The sequence below is a fragment of the Callorhinus ursinus genome, unplaced genomic scaffold, assembly GCF_003265705.2.
Source record: "Callorhinus ursinus isolate GAN/ISIS: 27379988/994484 unplaced genomic scaffold, GSC_fseal_2.0 scaffold4, whole genome shotgun sequence".
NCBI lineage: Eukaryota > Metazoa > Chordata > Mammalia > Carnivora > Otariidae > Callorhinus > Callorhinus ursinus.
In genome coordinates this window covers 64,924,375-64,946,620 of record NW_027397066.1, presented here as the reverse complement: position 1 = coordinate 64,946,620, position 22,246 = coordinate 64,924,375, and the positions used below count along the sequence as shown (strand labels likewise).

The following is a 22,246-nucleotide window of genomic DNA, read 5'->3' as shown; positions in this document are numbered from 1 at the left end:
CCCATGTCTCTTGCAGTCCTCTATGTATTTTCCATCCTTCTTTCTTTCGGTGCTTTAGTGTAGATATGTTTTATCTGCTGCTAAAACTTATCTATTGCATTCTTAATGCCGTTAATTGTATTTATCACTTTTGGAATTTTCCATTTTTGCCTACATTATGGTTCTATGGTGAGTTATCAATATTGTCATCTATTTTATTTTATATATTAATCAGTTACTTTAAGGTATACACCTGGTAACTTCAATATCTTGACCATTTTAGGGTCCCTTTCTATTATTTGTCTTTTTTCTCTTGCTTTTCCATCATTTGTATCCATCTCAACATTTCTGGTAGTTACTAATCAAATGTTAGGTGTTGAGTATAGAAAACTGTAGAGGTTCTGGATGAAGTTATTTTCTTCCATGGAGGATCTTCTTTTGTCAAGTTGTCAGTAAGAACTGATACACATCAATGACTTTGATCTAATCAAGGGCTGAGATGAATCAAGGCTGGGTGTTAGTTTTGTAGAGGTGTCTATTTTGAATTTTCCCTTAGAGCACAGCTTTTCAGAGGTCTCAACTGAAACACAGTGTTTTCTGGGGCCCCATTCTCACTGGCAGCTCTAGAATCCAATATTTATCCTTCCAGCTAGGTGAGAGGGACATTGATTCTGCTCCACAAGCTAGACAGTCTCTGCTAGGACTACTCAACTCTGCCATTGTCCTGCAGAAACAGCCATGGGCATTATGTAAATCAACGAGCATGACGTGCACAGGAAGCCAAACTTGGCCTGTAGGTTCTTTGCTAATTTCTGCTTTAGGCCATCATTTTCTGTTTCACTTCAGTGCTGTGTCTGAAATTTGGCTAATAGTTCATGGGGAAAAATGGCAGAGAAAGTTGGCTCACCTAAATTTTTTTCTGGCATGTGGGGCCCTCAAACATGTGGGGCTGGCTGCTTTGGTTGCTCACTGATTACTTTTACAACATTGTATTTATTTATTTGTCTTTTTTTTCATATTCTGCCTTTATAATTATACTCAGTAGAAGAGATGGTCTGATACAGATTACTCCATAATAACCAGAAATAAAAGTTTCATCTACATATCATTTCTCCTTTTGATTATGAAACTGTCTTCAATACAATCTCAGGATTCTTTGATAGCTTCCTTGATTTCTAAACATTTCAGGATATTCCAGGTCTATCTCCTATGTGTGGAGGGCAACAGGTGTTGCAATCTTGATAGACTGGCTTTCCTTGAAAAATACAGACATGAAGGAGAGGAAATAACATTTTTTTTTTTTTTAACTGGGGGAAAGGTAGAAGGGAGTAGGGAGCAATCCAGATAAAGTGAACAGCCAACCAAAAGCCTTGAAATGGGAGTTTGTGTGAGATGTTTTAGGGACAGCAAGAAAGGCAGTGTGGTGAAAGCAGAGGAGTAAAGAGGCAGGAGGAGAACCGGTTACAGGGTAGACCTATGCATATGATGTAAGACCTAAGAATTTGCGAAGCATTCCTTAGTTTTCTAATGCATATAATACCATACAAATATACACAGTGCTAAAAACTGAATGTAGGGAAGAAGGAAAGAATAAAGCTATTCTAGAAAATTACATATAGATTATCTTTTTAATTCTTACTACATTGTGAATTAGATTTTATTTCCATTTCATAGATGAAGAACTTGATGCTTTGAGATGTTAGCTAAACTGCCCAAGATCATACAACTAATAAGTGAAAGAACTAAGATTTGAATTTCAAGTGTGTTGCATCTACACCACTTGGTAGAAATTGCCATTGTAATACCATTTTGTTTTTGGTTTTTCAGTTATTTGAGCTGTTTGAAAATGGAATCATCTATTTCTGCAGTGGTTCTTAATTTTTTTGAGGTCACTGGCACTTTGGGGAATTTGATTAAGTATGGAATCTAACCCAGATATTCAAAAATTCACATATAATTTCAGGTGTTATCTGACCCCTGAAACTTCCTTAGGCATTTCTATGCCATCCACGACCTCAAGGTAAGAACCCAGGAGAGACTGAGAGTTTTCTGGTTCTATAAACATTCAAGGAGAGGCTGGACAACCAGTATAGCCTGCCATTGTAGAGAAAATGGAAGCATGGATTGATGAACTTCTGGCGATGGTCCTAACATAATTGTGAAAATTGCCAAATTAGCATGATATATTTGTATGTTCCCTCTCTTGATCACCTGTACAAGTATACCCTTGTATCTTACACAGTCGTAAAAGCCTCTACTACCTTGAAGCATTTCATCCAGGGCACCTTTTAAATTATTTCCATGGTGTTAGAGTTGGCAAGAGAGTGCTTTGAACCTGGTGGCAAGGATCTCCATCCAGTGGGGCGGAAAAAGGAGAAAAAGAGATGCAACCTGAGCCAGAACCACCATCTACTCTATAAGACAATTTCTTTTATAAAATGCCAATATCCTCAAATGGCATCGAATTGTCCTATTTATTTTGTTGACTCAGTTGGTTCCTAAATTGCAATTCAAATCACTTACTGGAATATTTCAACGTGTTAAAAATAATATCGAAGCAAACAAAGACTCATGCCTTTCTCACTTCATATAACCATTTTGTTTATAAATTTGCATCCTAGACAAACTTGCTTTATTTGGATGGTCAGTTTTTCAAAAATATTCTCCAAAACTCTCACAAGCCCAAGATTTTAAAAACATATTTGTGCTGATTTTTTTCACTTTTAGTGTTCTGGTGCTTGTCTTAGTTGATTTTCAAATTATTTTTTATTTTGCAGTGTTGTCTAGGGTAAAGGATACTTGGCTGGAATCTGAAGGAACGTGTTCTAATTTTATTCTCCAAACTGATTAACTAGATTATCTAAAAATACATCAACTAAACAGAGCCAACTAGCAAGATAATAAATATGGTGCATTACACATGGAAGAGGCCTCATCAGAAATTAGTAAATATGATGAATGAATACATGACATTGAATATCCATTATTTTTATTATTAAATTTTAAATCGCTTTTTGTTTATGGTTATTAAGAAAATGCATACTCATTGAGGAAAACCTGCATATACAGAGAAACATAAGGAAAACATATTTAAGAATCTGTAATTCTGGGACGCCTGGGTGACACAGTCAGTTAAACATCTGCCTTCTGCTCAGGTCATGATCCCACGGTCCTGAGATCAAGTCCTGCATTGGGCTCCTTGCTCCGCGGGGAGCCTGCTTCTCCCTCTGCCTCTCCCCTCTGCTCTTGTTCTAACTTTCTCTAATAAATAAATAAAATCTTAAATAAAAAAGAATCTATAATTCTATTACCCTAAAATATTAAAATTATAATAATTTCCTGTTTTCATTTATACCTTGCAAATATGCCTCCATAGTGTATACTCATTTTAATTAGAAGCATGTTTATACATTTGTGAAATAATTACAAATAATAATAAATGTGGTATAGAGTTTGGGGGAAAAAAAGAATCATGTTTATATATGTTTTATATGTAAAGCATATCCCTAGCCCATTATTCTTTGGAACACAGTTCTTAAGGGCTACATTATGGTTCACCAAATGTAAACACTATTTTTTAATAAGTCCTTTCTTTGGATATTTAATTTATTCAAATATTTTGCAAGCATGACTGTGACAATCAATCACTCTTGTCCATAAATATTTAGAAACTGAATCACTAGATTAAAAACCATGGATAGTTTAAGCTTTTTGACACATATCACCAAAGTATCTGTCAGAGTCGGCCTGTTTCCAAAAGCATCATCCATGTATGTGAGCGCTCATTTCACTTCACTAATTTTTCCGACAGTGTTTATTAAACAATTGCCAAAATGAAATATGAAAATTATGTAGTTATCTTAATAAATATTTACTTAATTGAAGGTGGTTTGAACATTTTTCACATATTTTTTGGCCATTTGTAATTTTTTTGAGAATTGGTTTCTAAGATTTTTGTCCAAATGTGTTTTTTTGAAAAAAATTAATTTTTACTATGTATACACACACACATATATATACACATATATATGTATGTATATATTTATATTAGCAGAGAAAAAAGTTTAAAAGGACACATGCCACTGAAAGAGGGTGTTTGGAAATGCAGAAAGATTATTTAGTCTTTATATGTACCTTTGTTTTGTTTAAATAAGTATTACTTTTGTTTTTAAAAATATAAGGGTTTATTATGCTTCCCCCCAAAAGCATATTTATTGTATAAAATTTTGGTGATCCTGAGGGTAACTTCTGTGCCTGGAGAAATTAATTATAGCTATTTGGATTCCTGAAATTAATATTAAATTTGAAAAAAATCACAAATTTACAGATCTGTTTACTTAAGGTTTTAAGTTCAAATTTTAAGCTATCTTGTATTTTTCATAAATTGAGTAAATTTTAAAACATCTTTCAAGAGAGCTTCTGATTAATGTGTAATCAGTCTAATGTAAACAAACTGGAAAGTTTTTAATCTCTACCATTTACAAACTTGGTTAATTCTTTGAAACCCCATCAACCATGGCTCAAGTATAAATTTAATATATTAAGTCTCTTTTGAGTTGACCTTTTTTTTCAAAAGATTTATTTATTTATTTTAGAGAGAGAAAGAACATGAGTGGGAAGGGCAGAGAGAGAGAGAGAGAATCTCAAGCCGACTCCGCACTGAGTGCGGACCCGATGAAGGGCCCTGAGATCATGACCTGAGCCAAAACCAAGGGTCAGATGCTTAACCGACTGAGCCAAACAGGAACCCCTGAGTTGACCTTTGAATAATGCAGTGGTGAAATTGGCACACTGACCCCCCCAACACACACAGCTGAAAATCTGCTTATAACTTTTGACTCCCACAAAATTTAACTACTAATGTCTTAGAGTTGACCAGAAGCCATGACACAAAGTTGATTACCACGTATTTTGCATGTTTTATTGATTGTATACTAAATTCTCACAACAAAGCTAGAGAAAATGTTATTAAGAAAATCATAAGGAAGAGAAAACTGTATTTATTGGAAAAAATCCAGTGTAAGTAGACCCACACAGTTCAAATCTGTGTTGTTCAAGGGTCAACTTTAATTCAATTACTCCAAGTTAGTAATTTGCTAGAGTACCTAAATAACCTTAGTAATCCTAATATATTAAATTCTGAAATATAGTGACACATAAGACTCATTAAATACATGAAAAATTTTTTATAACTTTTGGTCTAGAAATTGTCAGCCCTAAGAATTACTCAGATACACATTTAATTGGAGTCTAAGGCTAACCTGCTAAACACTCTACTATTCCCAATTACCTTATTAAAATACTTAAAATATCAAATAAAACTATTTAACCAAATTACTACCAAAAAGTCTCCATTTCTAGATTTAACAAAAACATAGTAAGGCTATGAAGATAATTTACACTTTATCATCTATATTTGCAACTCTGATACTTCCAGAATTTGAAAGAAAATTATCCACCAAGGAAAAAAAGAAAATAGCAATCACCATTTCTGTGGAATGAAGGATAAAAATGGACTGCAAACATCCAGATGGACTTTTCCCTTTCTGTTGAGGAACACACTGGGCTACCTTTTCAAATGACTGTAACAGCCATGAATTCAAATCCATACCTTCTAAATAGAGTTGGCTAATAGCACCAAGCCTTTCAATTTTAGAAACTGTAACAAAGATTATCTTCTGTCTAGTCTGAGTCAACAGCCTCATACCCTAGTCACTTTACCACTTACTAGGCTTGAATGAATCTATTCCCTGCTTCATACTACCCTGAATTTGTGTCATATTCTTTGAGTATAGCCATGACACAGTTCTTAAGGATATTTAAATGATACCTGATTACATCCCTTATATGTCTCAGAGCTATGCTGATTTGGCCATTACCTCACTTAAGTCATCCTAATGACATTATAAAGAAAATAGTGCATATTAGGAAATTGTATTTTTCACGTGGTTATAGACAAATATTAATGTAATTCTATGTGGGATTTTAGTTTAATGATTTACATAGAGTCCTTATTCTACTTAGCATCAGAGATGAGTTTCCTAAAATGGAAGCATCATCTGAATCAGAGCTAAATAAAATTAACATTACCTGTTGTCCACACAACTGTGTTCCTGTGTCCTTATGTGGTCAATCATATCCTTCTTTTTCACATCCCCAGAAGCAATCTTGTGCCTGAACTATACTTTTTTCTGGCAACTCTTGACAATTTTGATCACTTTTCTTCAGGTTCCATTGATGTTTATATTGTCCTTCATAAAGCAAAGAATTTCCACTAATTTCTTACTGACCAATTATCTTTACCATCTGTTTATTTGGTTGGTACACCTTAGGTGCTTCTCTGTCCCAAACCAGTAAACCTTTAGATTTTCATAACTTGTGTGATTTTTCTGCCCTATAACTTGCCTACTTTTGATTAGTTAGAAATGATAGGTCAAAACTGGTCATAACAACTTGAAGTACTGGCCAATAATCACTAGTAATTATAAAACATGTGGCAGTCTTGTTAATGGTCCTCTGAGCTCCTTTTTTCCTTTTTTCTATATTAATAAAAGTTTTGGCTGGATCTATCATTGTTCAGCAAAAACTAAATTTCTTAGAGTCTTTTGCTGCTAGGAATTGCCATTTGACTAGGTTCTATAAAAATGGGATGTGAGAGGAAGCAACTTCTTTTAAATAGTTATTATCTTAAATACGAATGCCGATGACCTCATTTTCCTTCCCCTTGTCCACATTATTGCGAATTGTGGCAGGAGCCAGAGGAACCACCTTAGAGTACATAATGGAAGACATGAATTTAGGATGGCTGAGCAACAACATGAATGAGCATGAGTCCCCAGCACCAGCAGGCCAACATATCAAACCTAGATCCTCATAGTGAGTCTGTTACTGAAGGGAGATTAAAAAGCCTATCTTGTACTCTATCACTTATTACTAGTTGAATAGACTTCTAACTAATAATATAAGCTGAAAAGATGCACAGTGATGTGCCAAACTAGTTTTCATTGGTTGAGAGCACAGAATAGATTTTATTTGATAGAATTGATTGGATAGGAGAAAAAAAAAATAGTTATATTGACTGCACCATTCACTACTTTAATGAATGTTTATACATATAAGATATTTCTGTACCAAACACCTATATTTCTGAGCAAATGTGGATTTGTCTCTTCACTGGTGAGAGGTAAATAAATTTGGTCTGTGCCTAATACTTCGAAAAAGCATGTACCTCTATGCTGGCTTGAAACATGCTTCAAAATAAGGAGATGATGGTATAGCATAATACTAAGGGAAGAAACTTTAGAGCAAAAGAGATCTAGATGTAGGTTATAGCTATGCCACTGTGGGAGGCAGAATTCTGAACGACCCACATGATCCCTATCCCCTTCTATGTATGCCTATTGTATTCCCCTTTCTTTGAAAATAGACAGAATCTGAGAATATAATAGGATACCATTTACCATTCCTATAACTAGATATTAATCAGTTGACTTTGAGTTAATCAAAAGTGAGAAAAATCCAGGTGGACTTGACCTAATTAGCTGAGCCCTTAAAAAAAAAAATGACAGGACCATTTCTAAAGTTAGAAAGAGTGGAAGTAGGCGCCTGGGTGGCTCAGATGGTTAAGCGTCTGCCTTCGGCTCAGGTCATGATCCCAGGGTCCTGGGATCAAGTCCTGCATTGGGCTCCCTGCTCCTTGGGAGCCTGCTTCTCCCTCTGCCTCTCTCTCTCTTCCATGAATGGATAAATAAAATCTTTAAAAAAAAAAAAAAAAGAGAAAGAGTGGAAGTGTGAGAGATCCTATGGTAAGGGGCCATGTGGCAAGGACCAGGAAGCAGACTCCAGGAGCTGACAGTGGTCCCCAACTGACAGATAGCAAGACAACTCCGATCTTAACTCTCACAACCAAAGGAAGTGAATTCTACAAACAACCTGAGGGACGTTGGAAGCAAAAATGTCCTCAGTTGAGCCTCCAAATGAAGAGGTACCTGGTTAACATCTTGATTTCAAAGAAATGTGTTTTTGAAAGAAAAGATAAAATGAACTTTAAGTAAGTCTACATGTATTTGTATACATTTATATTGGAGATAAAAAGTGTGAAAGGGTACATACCTTTAGAGATGTTTGGGAGTGTAGAAATATTAATTAGTTTTTATATGTACCCTGTCTTGTCTTAAAAAGAGGAAGAGAGATTCTTGTAATGGTAGAATGCTTAGCAAAACTGTGTCCAATGATGCGGAGAGCTCAGCTTTTCTTGGAGATATAGTTGAGATTTCCAAGTAAAACAGTGAAGATGCTGCTTGGGTTCTACTCACTGCTTACAGTAAAATGTCAGAGAATTCAGTCATACAAAGGCTATTTCAGAAGATTAGGAGTTGCCTCACACATCTCAACCAAACCAGAGGGCTTCTAAGAAGAGCCAAAACAAAAGAAGGGGTTATCTCAAAAAGATCTTTGGGTATGCCTTTTGTGTAACAGAGTTAATGCCATGGAAATCCATGGAAGGCCCACAGAATCTTTGAAAAAATTCTATCAGCAGAAACATCTTAAGCTTGGCCTGAAAAGGAAGAGAAAGTACAAATGAAAGGACTTTTCAGACACCACCCTCCCCCATTCTACTGGCAAGAAGCAGGCTGATAAATTACTCACCTGCAAATGTGTGCTACTTTTCACAAAAAAGGAAGGATGACTCAGGGGGTAAAACCAAGAGCCCAGAGGGTAGAACCAAGAGCGATAGAAAATTATTCATAATCTTTACAAACTAATCAAGAAACCCATTTGCTGGATGGATTACAGAACTGCTTTGGACCAGCGACTCCTTTTTACCTCCCATTTCCATTTTTTGAACCAAAATGTTTATAGCTACTATCCTAAATGCCTGTCTCACCATTGCATATTGGGAATGTTGTGGGCAATTAACTTTTCTCTTTACTTTTATAGGTCCACAGATGGAGAAGAATTGTGCCCCAAGAGTTAGTTGTATTTATGGATTATGGTAGGGCTTCATCTGCATCTCATTAAGATGATTTAGATGATGGGACTTTTTTTTTTTTAAGCTAAGGACATTTAGATACAATTTTGGACTGCACCTGATGAAATTATGAAATTTATAATTAGGTGATGAGATTTTGGACTACAGCTGATGATGTATTGGGAAGAGTCTTTGGGGGACCTTGGAAGGGGAGTGAATGTATTTTGCATTAGGAAGGGCAGAGCACGGAGGCAGAATTGTGAGAGGGCCTCCACGACTTCTGCCCCCTGGTGTACACACCCTGTATCACCTCCCTTCAAATGTGGGTGGAACCTGTGCATATGAATATGATGGGATAGTTACTCATTCTTAGCTTCAATTTTATGCCAAGTGGTAATGGGGTTGTCACTCAGTGATTGCCTTCCATCATAGAAGACTCCAGCCCGGGAGTCTGTAGAGGTACTTAGAAGTCAGAAAGATCAGCTCCCGCTAGCTTGGAAGAAAACATTCACACTGAACTTCCCATGGGAATCTGCTGGAAGGGGACTATGGGCAACCTCTAGGTGCTAAGAGTGGACCCCACCAAGAGCCAGCAAAAAGACAGGGACCTAGGTCACAGTCACAAGGAAATAAATCATTTCAACAACAAATGAGCTCAGAAGAGGTCCCCAACCCTCAAATAAGAACCACAGCCCTGGTTAGTATCTTGATGTCAGTTTGGCAAGACCCTGATCAGGGGACTGAGCTAACGTGTACTTGTACTTATGACCCAGAGGACCATGAGATAATAAATGGGCATTGTTTCAAGCCACTAAAATGATGGTAATTTGTTGTACAATAATATAAATCAAATATAGCCACTAACACTCTCAGTACAATTCTATAGCAGACTCACTAAGCCTGTTTCTGCACCAGTAAAATAGGATAGTAATGCCTATGTCATACCATTCTTATTAAGTGGAAATAAAACATAAGGCACCTAGTAAACGCCTTAACAACATGTATGTATCATTATTTCTAAGAAAAGTGTAAAAACCTTAAATGTTTCCTTCAACGGACTACATTGGCATTTATCAAAGTTTTAACCTAAAGTAATCTAATCTGCCCTGCTTACCCATCTACTCTCCAACTTTGAAAAGCACTGATGCACCTCACAAATCAAATTCAAATATCTCTTCCCACCTAAAGCTTTATCTGAATCCTCTCACACAGCCTTAATCAGTCCATCCTCTGAGTGACCACAGTATATGCTATTTATAGTTTTTTAAGGCATACTTCATCCTACCCTGTATCTGGTTGTTTGCATGCCTGCATTCTCCTTAAATGGCAGGATGTTTTAAGTCAGTTTTATTCTTCTTGGTACCTATGTCTTGGATCCTTGACTCCAGAATCTTCCAAAATCTAACAAAGTGCCTGACACAGAGTAGAAACTTAACCAATACTTAATGAATTGCAATGAAACACCAGAAGGGAATTCCACATGATGTATTCCGTTAATGCCATACTTTCAATTTCCCACAATAAAAAAAATGTTTTCCTGTATATTTTGTAATGGTTAAATATTGAACTTACTTAGGCAAATCAACATAGAGTAGGCATGGTGAACTAGAAATTTATTTTCATGCTTCAAATATGAATCTATCTTTAACACTGTACCAATTTTATACTAGTATTTATATAGTATGGAACACCCATATTAATAAAATTCAATTAAAAATCATGTTTTGTTCAGTATATAGAAGTATAGTATCTGCTTGATAGATTGGATTTTTTCATATTTCCACTGATTTTTTTTCTTGTTACTGTTGAACAGCCTCTTTGACTTTAGGGTAAGCCACTTATACTCAAACAGATACAAGTTACTATTAGCTGAAGACTTCTTACTTCTTACTTCTCAGTAACCACTTGAGAACATCTGTGGAACCCTCGGTGCTTTTTACAAGCTACGTTTCAGAATCTTAGGTGTCATTATTCAAGTTTGGCTACTGATGATTCATCCTTCCTAAAGGGAAGAAAATGGGTGCCAATAATGTTGATAGCACACTAGCCCTTACTTATTAAAATGCTCTCACTTGTAAAACTGAAAACACTAAATATATTTTTATATCCAAGGCAAACAAATGGTGTACAACCAGAAATACCCCATTTTATTAAAAAAATTACAGCATTGTTTTTTAAACATCAAAGCTAATATTAATTTCTTTGACAAAGATGTATAGAGGGCAATTAAAAGAAAATGATAATTAACTAGTGAAACAAACAAAAAACCCAGTCTCTTTTGATAAAGAATTGTGTTTGATAAATAGTAAATGGAAATATTAAGTTCTTCAAAATAATGAAAGTTAATCTGATAGTAGAGCAGAAGTCAAGTGATGAAAAGTTGTAAGAAAGATACAACTGAATATTGAAAATAACACTAACCCAGTTATCGCCCTTATTACATTATTCAGGGTTTATGGAAATGCAACATGACTCATATTTGCTTAAAACTAAAATTTATTCTTTTAAACACACATACACACAATTTTAACAAACTGATTCTCCACTTAAGAGTCTTAAATCAGGGAGTTAAGTAAGAATGAAACAATGGCGTCAGGGTAAAAACAAAACAATAAAGCGATGGCTTCACAGCAATTTAAAAGTAAAATTTGATGAGATCTAGCCAAATTTCAGTTGCTTAGACTTCAAACACAAAACGTCATTTCTAGCATGAAATAATATTCCTGCCCGGGCTGTGGGGGGGGGGGGGGGGGGGGGGCGGGTAATACGTCTGAAGGCTACACAGAAATGTTAAAGTAGCATATGAGCTACAAAGACCCCACAATTGTTACAAAACTAAGCTTTGGTCATTGTCAATGATTTCTTACTGTAACTATGTAGAGAGGATAAAATTCAATTATCTTAAGCATGTTAAAATGAGCAAGTCATTTCCTGTATATATTCTCCATCTGTTTAAGAAGAATCTTAAACAATTTAGCTGAGTCTAGAATTCTAGTGGAACATTTATTACCCTAATGGAAGTTGAACCTATTTTCTCGTTGTCTTTTGATCTCTATTGTTGTTGACATTTTAGACTATTGCAGACATTTTAACATCTTGCCTAATTGTTTTTCCTTCGCAGGCTGCCTGAGGTTTTTCTATAGTTGTTTTGAAAAGTTTCTCGTGGTCTCAGTGTTACACCTTTTCACTAAGTTGTGTCCAGGTGATGGCTAATTTTTATTTATCCTGCTGTTAACTCACTGTGCTTCTCAAGTCTTATGATTCTCGCCTTTCATCTATTCAAAAAACTTTCCAGCTATTGTTTTTCCAGTATTGCCTCACTGCCATTCTGTTTTGTCCTTCTGAAACTTAGAGTTGACGTGTTGCACCATCTCATTACACTGTCTGTGTGTCATAATCTCCTTCATAATTTTCAAGTTTTATATCTCTCTACTGCATTTGGGGTGATTTTTCCAATTCTATATTCCAAATTACTAATTTTCTCTTTGGTTTCTTTAATTTGTCCACTGAGATTTTTTTCTCCTTTATTTATAATGTTTTTATTTCATTTTAGAAGTTCACATTTGTTCTTTTACAATCTAAAGTTAGTATTTCATAGAATCTTGTTTTTAAAAACTAATCATTTTATTTTTAAATCTATTCATTTAAAAATACTGATTTAAAATTTTCCATCAATTATCTTGAAAGTTCTTGAAACTAATGCCCCGGTATATTTATGTCTACCAATTAATCCATAGTGAATTTTTCTGATTTGTTTTGTAAATTTTTATTGTGAATTCATCTTTAGTAGCTAACACTATTTCTTTCTTTCTTTTTTTTTTTTTTTGCTTGGGGAATCATTTCCAGTTTGGGTGGTGTTATTACCCTTGAGAGAGGCTTAGCACTCCTTTTTATGGCAGTGAAGTGCGGTGCTAGCTCTGAATAGAGATTTCATAATTTTTCAGCATGAAGCTTCCTGAACAAAGAAAGAGCAAATTTGGACCTCAGCATAGGCATGGCCACATATCCAGCACTTAGTTTTGTCAGATGGTTTTTTTCTTGCCCTTCTACCCAGAATCTTGAGAAAGACAGGCAGCCTTCCTGTGTCATGGGGCAGATTATCTCTAGGTCACTCTTTCACCAGATTATCTCTAGGTCACTCTTTCACAAGTCACGGATTGAGTTCTCCAGAAAAAAATACTGAAAAAAGTTTAGAGTTCAAGCTATTTGTTAGAAAGTGTTCTTGAGGTGAACCCCTGTGGAAGGGAAAGGAAGGAAATACAAATGGATGGTGTGATGCAGTTGTATTAAATGCCTTTGCTCACCCTCTGTGTGGCTTTGGAGTTGGGATGGCCCTCTCTAGTTGTTTCCCACTGAGGAAACAGGGTCAGATATTTGTACTCCTGTCAGCCGTTGGAAGTTGGTCACCCTGAGAAAGGGGTGTGGCTTTAATGAGACATTTGTACTCCTGTCGGCCACTGGAAGTTGGTCACTCTGAGAAAGGGGTATGGCTTTAATGAGAAAGCTCTCTTTAGCTGAAATAATTTCCAAAGGGGGCTGGCAACAAGGGACCGTTTGCCAGTCATCCCTCACAACTGGAATAATAAGTCCTTTATTCCTGAAAGGGAATCCAGCAGCATATTATTCACCACAGTGGACTTCAAGGGCCCCAACTCTGTTCCTGCTCAGGTGGGCTCCAAACTCCACTTCCTGTTCCCATATGAGCATTAAACTTATGCTCTAGCTTACTGACATCAAAATTAACAAACTCCATTCCTACCACACTCCCCGCCCCCTGCTACACCAGGACCAGGTGCATTAGCTTCTAGTTCCTGTTTATAATTACTGGAGTCATCCAAACCCAGACATTGTTGGAAGTCCAATTACCCTTGGGACAACACAACTGTCCCAGGCAAAATGGGAAGACTATTATTTATTTCAAACATCTTTCTTCCTTGTGATTTTATCGAGGAGATCAGCTTTTTGGTTTTTACATTCTCCCTACACCCAGAGTTTATATATATATACATCGCCCTCCACGCACACACACACAGCCTGGACAGGAATATTATTTCATGCTAGAAATGACGTTTTGTGTTTGAAGTCTCAGCAACTGAAATTTGGCTAGATCTCATCAAATTTTACTTTTAAATTGCTGTGAAGCCATCGCTTTATTGTTTTGTTTATTTTTACCCTGACGCCATTGTTTCATTCTTACTTAACTCCCTGATTTAAGACTCTTAAGTGGAGAATCAGTTTGTTAAAATTGTGTGTATGTGTGTTTAAAAGAATAAATTTTAGTTTTAAGCAAATATGAGTCATGTTGCATTTCCATAAACCCTGAATAATGTAATAAGGGCGATAACTGGGTTAGTGTTATTTTCAATATTCAGTTGTATCTTTCTTACAACTTTTCATCACTTGACTTCTGCTCTACTATCAGATTAACTTTCATTATTTTGAAGAACTTAATATTTCCATTTACTATTTATCAAACACAATTCTCCTTTATCAAAAGAGACTCTGGAACAAACTGAGGGTTTGGGGGGATGAGTTAGCCTGGTGATGGGTATTAAAGAGGGCACATATTGAATGGAGCACTGGGTGTTATACGCAAACAATGAATCATGGAACACTACATCAAAAACAAATGATGTGGGCGCCTGGGTGGCTCAGTTGGTTAAGCGACTGCCTTCGGCTCAGGTCATGATCCTGGAGTCCCGGGATCGAGTCCCGCATCGGGCTCCCCGCTCAGTGGGGAGTCTGCTTCTCCCTCTGACCCTCTTCCCTCTCGTGCTCTCTATCTCTCATTCTCTCTCTCTCAAATAAATAAACAAAATTAAAAAAAAAAAAAAACAAATGATGTAATGTATGGTGATTTACATAATAAAATAAAATTTAAAAAAAGAGACGCTGGGTTTTTTGTTTGTTTCACTAGTTAATTATCATTTTCTTTTAGTTGCCCTATATACATCTTTGTCAAAGAAATATATATAAATTCCGGGTGTAGGGAGAATATTAAATATTATTATATAAATATATATATATAAAATTTTTCGTGTTACTTTAGTTCATCAACTTGCAGGAAAGGAAATGTATGTTTTCAATTTTTAAGACAACTTGAATTTATCAGAGTTGTATCAAATGTAATACATGTGTATTAATATATCGATGCAAATTAATATCCAGGGCTATTTATGAAATAAGTATTTATCCATTGACTTAAGATGATACTTTTATCATATTTGAATCCCCGATGCATATAAATTTGTACACATTCAAACACTGAAACTGGTTCCTGTGTTTTCTAGTCACCTCCATTAATCTTCTTATCTATTTCTGTACCAGTGTCACATTGATTTGATATTTGTAGATTCATGATTCATTTTACTATACAAGATCCTATGCTCTGCTAACATAGGCTACAACTATTACTTAAAACAAACATGAGGGGCGTTTGGGTGGCTCAGTCGGTTAGGCCTCTGACTCTGGATTTTAGCTCAGGTCATGATCTCAAGTCGTGAGAAAGAGCCCCAAGTCAGCTCTGCTCAGCACGAAGGAGTCTGCTTTTCTCCCTCTCCCTCTCCCCACATCCCACGCATGCACATGCTCTGTTGCTCACATAAATAAATCTTTAAGAAACAAACAAACATTGAAATCACCTTTAAAACTGTGTAAAACTCCTGCTGGCAATTTGATTGAAACTTTACTACATAATTTAGACCTACATATTTTTGTTATTTGTCTAATTTGTCTAATTATTTTATATTTATTGTTGAATTTTTTCCCTGTTGATTATTGTAGATATGGAGGAAAACTTTCATTTTTTTTGGTATACATTGTGCAGTTACCTACTTTATTTATTTATTTATTTTTAAGATTTTATTTATTTATTTCAGAGAGAGAGAATGAGAGACAGAAAGCACGAGGGGGAAGGGGGTCAGAGGGAGAAGCAGACTCCCCGCCGAGCAGGGAGCCCGATGCGGGACTCGATCCCGGGACTCCAGGATCATGACCTGAGCCGAAGGCAGTCGCTTAACCAACTGAGCCACCCAGGCGCCCAGTTACCTACTTTATTAAACATACCTTTTGGATTTTACAGGTTGGGTATTTGAATCTAAGGTGAAATGCTCTCTTTTTTCCTCCCTCCATACAAATATGTCAATTTTTGAGTTCTGAATAGTGCAGCATATCATTGTACTTAGAGATTAACCATGCTGATAACAACCACAAGAAGGAATGCATGATTGTGGTTAGCAGTCTAATTCTGAGCAAAATTCTACTGTAGTTTGGTTTACAGGAGAGTCCTCCTGTATTTTCCCTTGTATAAAAACAAAGACCACAATAGTGACCACCCAGAAGGAAAGGACTTGCTGCTAGAAAGATATGGAGAGAGAGAAAAACATGCTTAAACACATGTTCTTGTTTATATTCTCTTAGACAAACTTAAATTGAGATTTTAAAATAAAATGCAGTTTCTATCTGACTTACATATTTCTAAAACATCTGTTGCGAGATAATAATACCAATTAAACACACTCTTAACTAGCATCAGAGGAACTTTTAAAGTGACAATCCTCAGATAAATGAATTACTATTGAAATGAGCATGGGAGCAGCAAAAAAATTAAATACATGTAACACAATTTACCAAAGAAACAGTAATCTGTCCATCACAAGTTACCCATTTCTTTTGAGAATTCAGCATTCTAGTTACCCTGAACTTTTTCCAGTTCTCCCAAGACACCACCATCTCTCTTGGTTCTAGGGCTTTTCGTGCTACTTTCCTTCCTCTACTTCTCTCCCCATCCAGACCTGAGCCCCTCCAGCAGGTATCCATTTTGATGTCTCCCTGCCTAGGAAGGCTTCACTGGTGAACTCTTTTAAAGGACCTCAACTGGGGCACCTGGGTGGCTCAGTCAGTTAAGCCTCTCTGCCTTTGGCTCAGGTCATGTTTTCAGAGTCCCAGGATGGAGCCCCGAGGAGGGCTCTCTGCTCAGTGCGGAGTCTGCTTTTCCCTCTCCCCTGACTTGTGCTCTCTCTCTCTCTCTCTCAAATAAGTAAATAAAATCTTAAAAAAAATAATAAAGAACTCAACTCTCCCCTCCCATTTTTTACCTGTACTTCTTCTTACAATTTATTCTAATTGCTTCTTGTATTTTTGTCCCTGAAAAAAATTGAATTTTGAGGAGGGGGTGGTGTTCTTTTTTATAATTTTATCTTCAATAATTAACAAGGAACCTGGCAAGTAGTAAGTTCCTATTAAATAACTAAATGAATGAATATGTAAATGATTTTTAAAATAGCAGTGGTTGTGTATTATGTCAACCTGGCCAGGCTGAAAACCATTTCTCAGAATCCCCTTTCCAGTATAGTTCCTGGTTCAAGTTAGGCAAAAGAGAAATCTGCAGGTTTGGAGATTGGAAATTAAACAGTGGCCATTTGCACTTTGAATGCCACTGTGGCTGGATGTGGTGGAAGTAGGTGCGAAGGGGGTGGTGGGTCCGTTTGTCCTTGCTCTTCCTTTGCTCTCCAGCTCTCCTGCCTTCAAGACTCCTGGTTATTCCTTGGCTTCTTCCACAATTGCGTCAGGTCTCACAATGAGTCCATTATTCCATAATTCCCACACTAGTTCTGCTTTTCTGATAAAACTCAGATACAAAGAGTAATAGCCACTATTTCTCTGAGATTTCATGTTTTGTTAAAAATGCTAAAGATAAAAAATTAAGGTGATTGATTTCCTGTGAGATTTTCATTGCAGAAAAAAAAAACTGAACCAGTTTGGAAATTAAAAAGAAAACAGTCTATCCTTACAAAGAATTTATGAAATCCATAAAATTGACTAAATCAGGGTAAGCTAAATAAAGATTTTTCTCTGGCCTTGGACACATTTCTTAGACTTGTGAAGACGCTGTCTGCAGCTGTGTGCAAACTTACCCATAACATATTCTCAAATACTAAAATATAAATACGAAATATAGAAATATAAATATGAAATCTAGAGATAGATATATTTATATATGTTGTATATAAAGCTTAAGGAGCCTAGGCTCACATTGAGGTGAACAAAGTTATAGAAAATAAGGAATCAAATATGGAGTAAGTCATGGAATTAATTAGGTTACTAAATAAATTCAGTGCAAAAGTTATGTAAATCATTGTTATTTCTGTTTTTGTTAAATCCCTGTAACACTGACTTCAAATAATTCCAGTTTGTGATGTTTACAGGAAAATCTGTCTCGAACAAGAACAACAATAAAACAATTCCATAAAGAAATGAAATAATGGTCTCAAAATTGCACTGGATATATAATAGTCGATACTAGCAAGTTGATCTTTTTTCTCCCTATTTCTTAACATCGATGAGAATAGTGGTTGAAAGGAGAAAAATAAAATGGAACAACATAAAACAAAAACAGCTTTGCTCATTTTTTCCCCTTTGTGTCATTTAAGCACAACCAAAACATAACTGCCCTGTGCTCAGAAGTTTTTAAGGAGTACAGAATAAAGTTCTAACTATAAAGATGGCATTCAAGGTTTTCTCTTTAATCAGATTGCAAACTATCACTTTATTTATTTTTTTAAAGATTTTATTTATTTATTTGACAAAGAGAGGGAAAACACAGCAGGGGGAGCAGCAGAGGCAGAGGGAGAAGCAGGCTCCCCACTGAGCAGGGACCCCCCCCCCGCAACGGGGGGCTCCATCCCAGAACCCTGGGATTATGACCTGAGCAGAAGGCAGATGCTTAACCAACTGAGCCACCCTGGCGCCCTGCAAATTATTACTTTAAATATTTTCTCTCATAACCTTACCTAACACATATTTTGCCAGGTAGGTATTGTCTACATTCGACATCAACTGTTGGACTATGATTCCCTTCAGAACTAGGTCTAAGCATTCACCCACTTTGTATCCTCTTCAAAGTCTAACACTGTACCTGGCACATAAAAGGCATTTGAAAAGGGTTATTGAATTAAAGCGATTTGAACTGGGGGGGAAAAAAAAGCCCAGGAAGTTTTAGGCATGGATATGACACAAATCAAATTTTATGTCTTTTTGCGGTCATGACTCTTACTTTTTTTAATATAAATATATTTTTCAAAATAATTTCAGTGAGCTTCACTATTTCTTTTCCTGAGTTAATTTTAAGAATAAGAACCCAGGACGGTACAAAAAACATCAATAATGGTTTCCTACTGTTTTAATATTTAGAACATTGTAAGAATTCCTTTTGGCCAATACAATTTACCCTGATTTTACCCATATTTGAGAAAGTTTACCTCTGCTTTCTGGTCATCTTTGACATAAAATTCTCTCTGTTTTGCTAGCCTTAGAAAATATATCATGTTTACATGACCAACATGCATTTTTTGGAAATCAAACTAAAACACTTTGGGAAGGGCAAATGGTGTTCTATCTGTATTAATCATTTAGACCCACAAACTACTGTTATTTAGACATTCTTTATTATCCTTCTGTCATTTAGACATCCCATATTATTATGTTTGTTTATATTATGAATATGCTATGAAACATGTGCATGAGGAAACATCAGTTTACTGTAACTGAGTTTAGGAAAATAAGAAACTGATTCTGTGAAAAAGTTAGAACTAATGTTTAACAGTGAAATAATGTCCACATTAACCTACTAATATGTAATACTAGAATAGCAAACCAAATAAAAGGAATCAGCTCTGGTAAGAGACTATAGAACCTTTTGGGATAGAAGCATTGTCTTGACATTAGAAAGACTATAAAGGAATATACATTTGGTATAAGTAAGTGAGCTATCAGTAAATGCTTTGAAAAAGTCAATATAAATTAAAAGAAATTTCCTACTGAAATATTGGTGAAATATTGGTATCCTCATTGGTGACAGATCCAATTGTAGTCATGAGAAAAATAATTTTAAAATTATTTTTTACTGAATTTTGCACGTTTAACAACGCTTTGGGTAATAAGGTATTTTAAAAACTGAACTTTTGGTAAATATCTTGTATTTCATTTCTAATTATAATTTTGCCTTAAAAAAATTACTTCCAATGCCTCTTAAGTGAGATAATGAAGAGAGATTATAAAAAATGACTTACTGGAACACAGGAACCACCAAACATTGATAGGTTGTGAGAATAGAAAAATAGTATTGATTTCTGTGCGTGGTTTGAGTAATCGTCATTATCTTTTTGTAAGATTTTAAAATTTTATTTATTTATTTTAGAGGGAGAGAGAGAAGGGGGTGGGGCAGAGGGAGAGCAAGACTCTGTGCTGAGCACGGAGCCTGATGTGGGGCTCGATCTCACGACCCTGAGATCATGACCTGAGCCAAAACCAGGAGTCAGATGCTTAACCAACTGAGCCACCCAGGTGTCCCAATCATTTTCATTATTTTAAAACTGTCCTTCACATGAAATGATTAAATGATTAAAACCCCAACTGTGTGTGTGTCTTGGGGAGGTGTTAGTATTAGTTGCATATAACCACAAATGTCAAATGCATTATTTTGTAAATATCCAATATATTTTAGGAAGCCATGAATTCTACGATAATGATGACAATATCCACCCCTCTGCATCATCTACTGTTTAGCACACTTCTTTCTCTTTGAAATATTCCAGATCCTGATCAATCTAGACACTTCATATACAGCAGAGGTCAGCAAACCTTTCCTGTAAATTGGTATACATAATAAATATTTTAGGCTTTGTGGGCCATACAGTTCTCCAGCAACTACTCAACTCTGCCATTGTAGCAGAAAGCAGTCATGCATAATTCCAAAAATAAATGAGTGTAGCTGTGTTTAATAAAACTTCCTTTATGGCCACTGAAATCTAAATGTCATATTATTTTCATGTGTCATGAATATTATTATTCTTTTGATTTTAAAAAAATCATTCAACAATGATGGGTATGTGTTATGGTGAGCACTATGAATTGTGTAAGACTGATGAATCACAGACCTGTACTCCTGAAACAAATAATACATTATATGTTAATAATAATCAATTAATTAATTAATTTAACCTAATTTAAAAAAATCATTCAGCAAATGTAAAAACCATTCCTGGCTCCTGAGTATACAAAAACGAGTGGTAGGCTGGATTTGGTCTATTGGACATAGCTTGCCGACTCCTGATATAGGGTTTAGAGACGCCCCTGTCAACTGATTCCAGTTGCTAGATAACAATCTTGAGTTTACTGATGGTTGTCAGGCATAGAAAAATAATCAGCTTAAACATATTTTTATACTTAGAGAATAAACCATAATGAGCTTGTATAAAGATAAGTAGATGCAGTGACACTGTGCAAAGGCAACCAGACAAATATCTGAACTACACCTCCTTCACAGAGAAAAGAAAAAAAAAATGGAAAAACGTGGGGCACAGAAAATAAAAATAAATAAATAAAATTAGCAAAGTCACACAGATGAATCTATCATGCTATCTGATTTTCTGTTGGAGAAGTATTATAATTTATTCAAGATAATGGTATTATTTTTTGTATTACAACTACCCAAACTACAAAGCAGAGGCATACTTGTTCCCCTTGAAAACCTAAAACTTTGGTGCACAACAGGGGTATAAGAGAGGACATGTGTTTTTCCCTTCACTCCACAAACTTGGCTAATTGATATTTTCTTGAAGAGTGGAGAGAACAGAGTCCACACAATATAGTTCTTAGATATGTCTACTGAGTGAAACTATGGGCAGGATGGTAGAACTGTCCTAAAACGGAGACTAGTCCTTTATTACCAAAAGCACCAAAGGAAAGAGAAAGACCCCTCTGAGCCCGTCTTTTTAATTTACTCTTGTTAAAGTACAAAAATACTTGCTAGTAAAATGAATGAAGCAGATGTTTCTGCTAGCCACAGTGTTCTAATGAAAACCCAACTGCTTCTTGCACAAGAATTACAGCTTAGGAAGGGAGCCTTCAAGTTTCTTAAGCAATGACAAAGACCTATCGAGGATTTACCATTAATTAGATTATGTTGGATTTACACTTTCCACTCAGTTTGACTTCTACTTTTATTATCCACTTATCACCCTGAAGAGTAAAGGATGAATTTAATAATTGAATGGTAGTCTTGTAGACATTCTTCTAAGTATTTGTTCTACATGATTTATGGTCCTTTAATTTCATTCCTAAAATACTTTGTCATAATATATAACTGAGAAAATAACAAAGAATGACTTCAAAATCCATCAAATGAAGTGGAAAGAAGTACTAAATTTTAATGTCTTACAGCAGCTTAACATTTCTCACCCATGAATTTTGTTTGGTTGTTTCTTTCCTTTTGTTACAGCTGACTCCAAAGTAGCC

The 22,246-nt window shown here is 35.6% G+C and overlaps 1 protein-coding gene across 3 annotated transcripts in view; it reads right to left on the bottom strand.

The window, feature by feature from the left end:
• Nucleotides 1–22,246, bottom strand: part of CFAP299 (cilia and flagella associated protein 299) — a 573,208-nt gene that overhangs the window by 167,249 nt on the left and 383,713 nt on the right. The window lies entirely within an intron of this gene.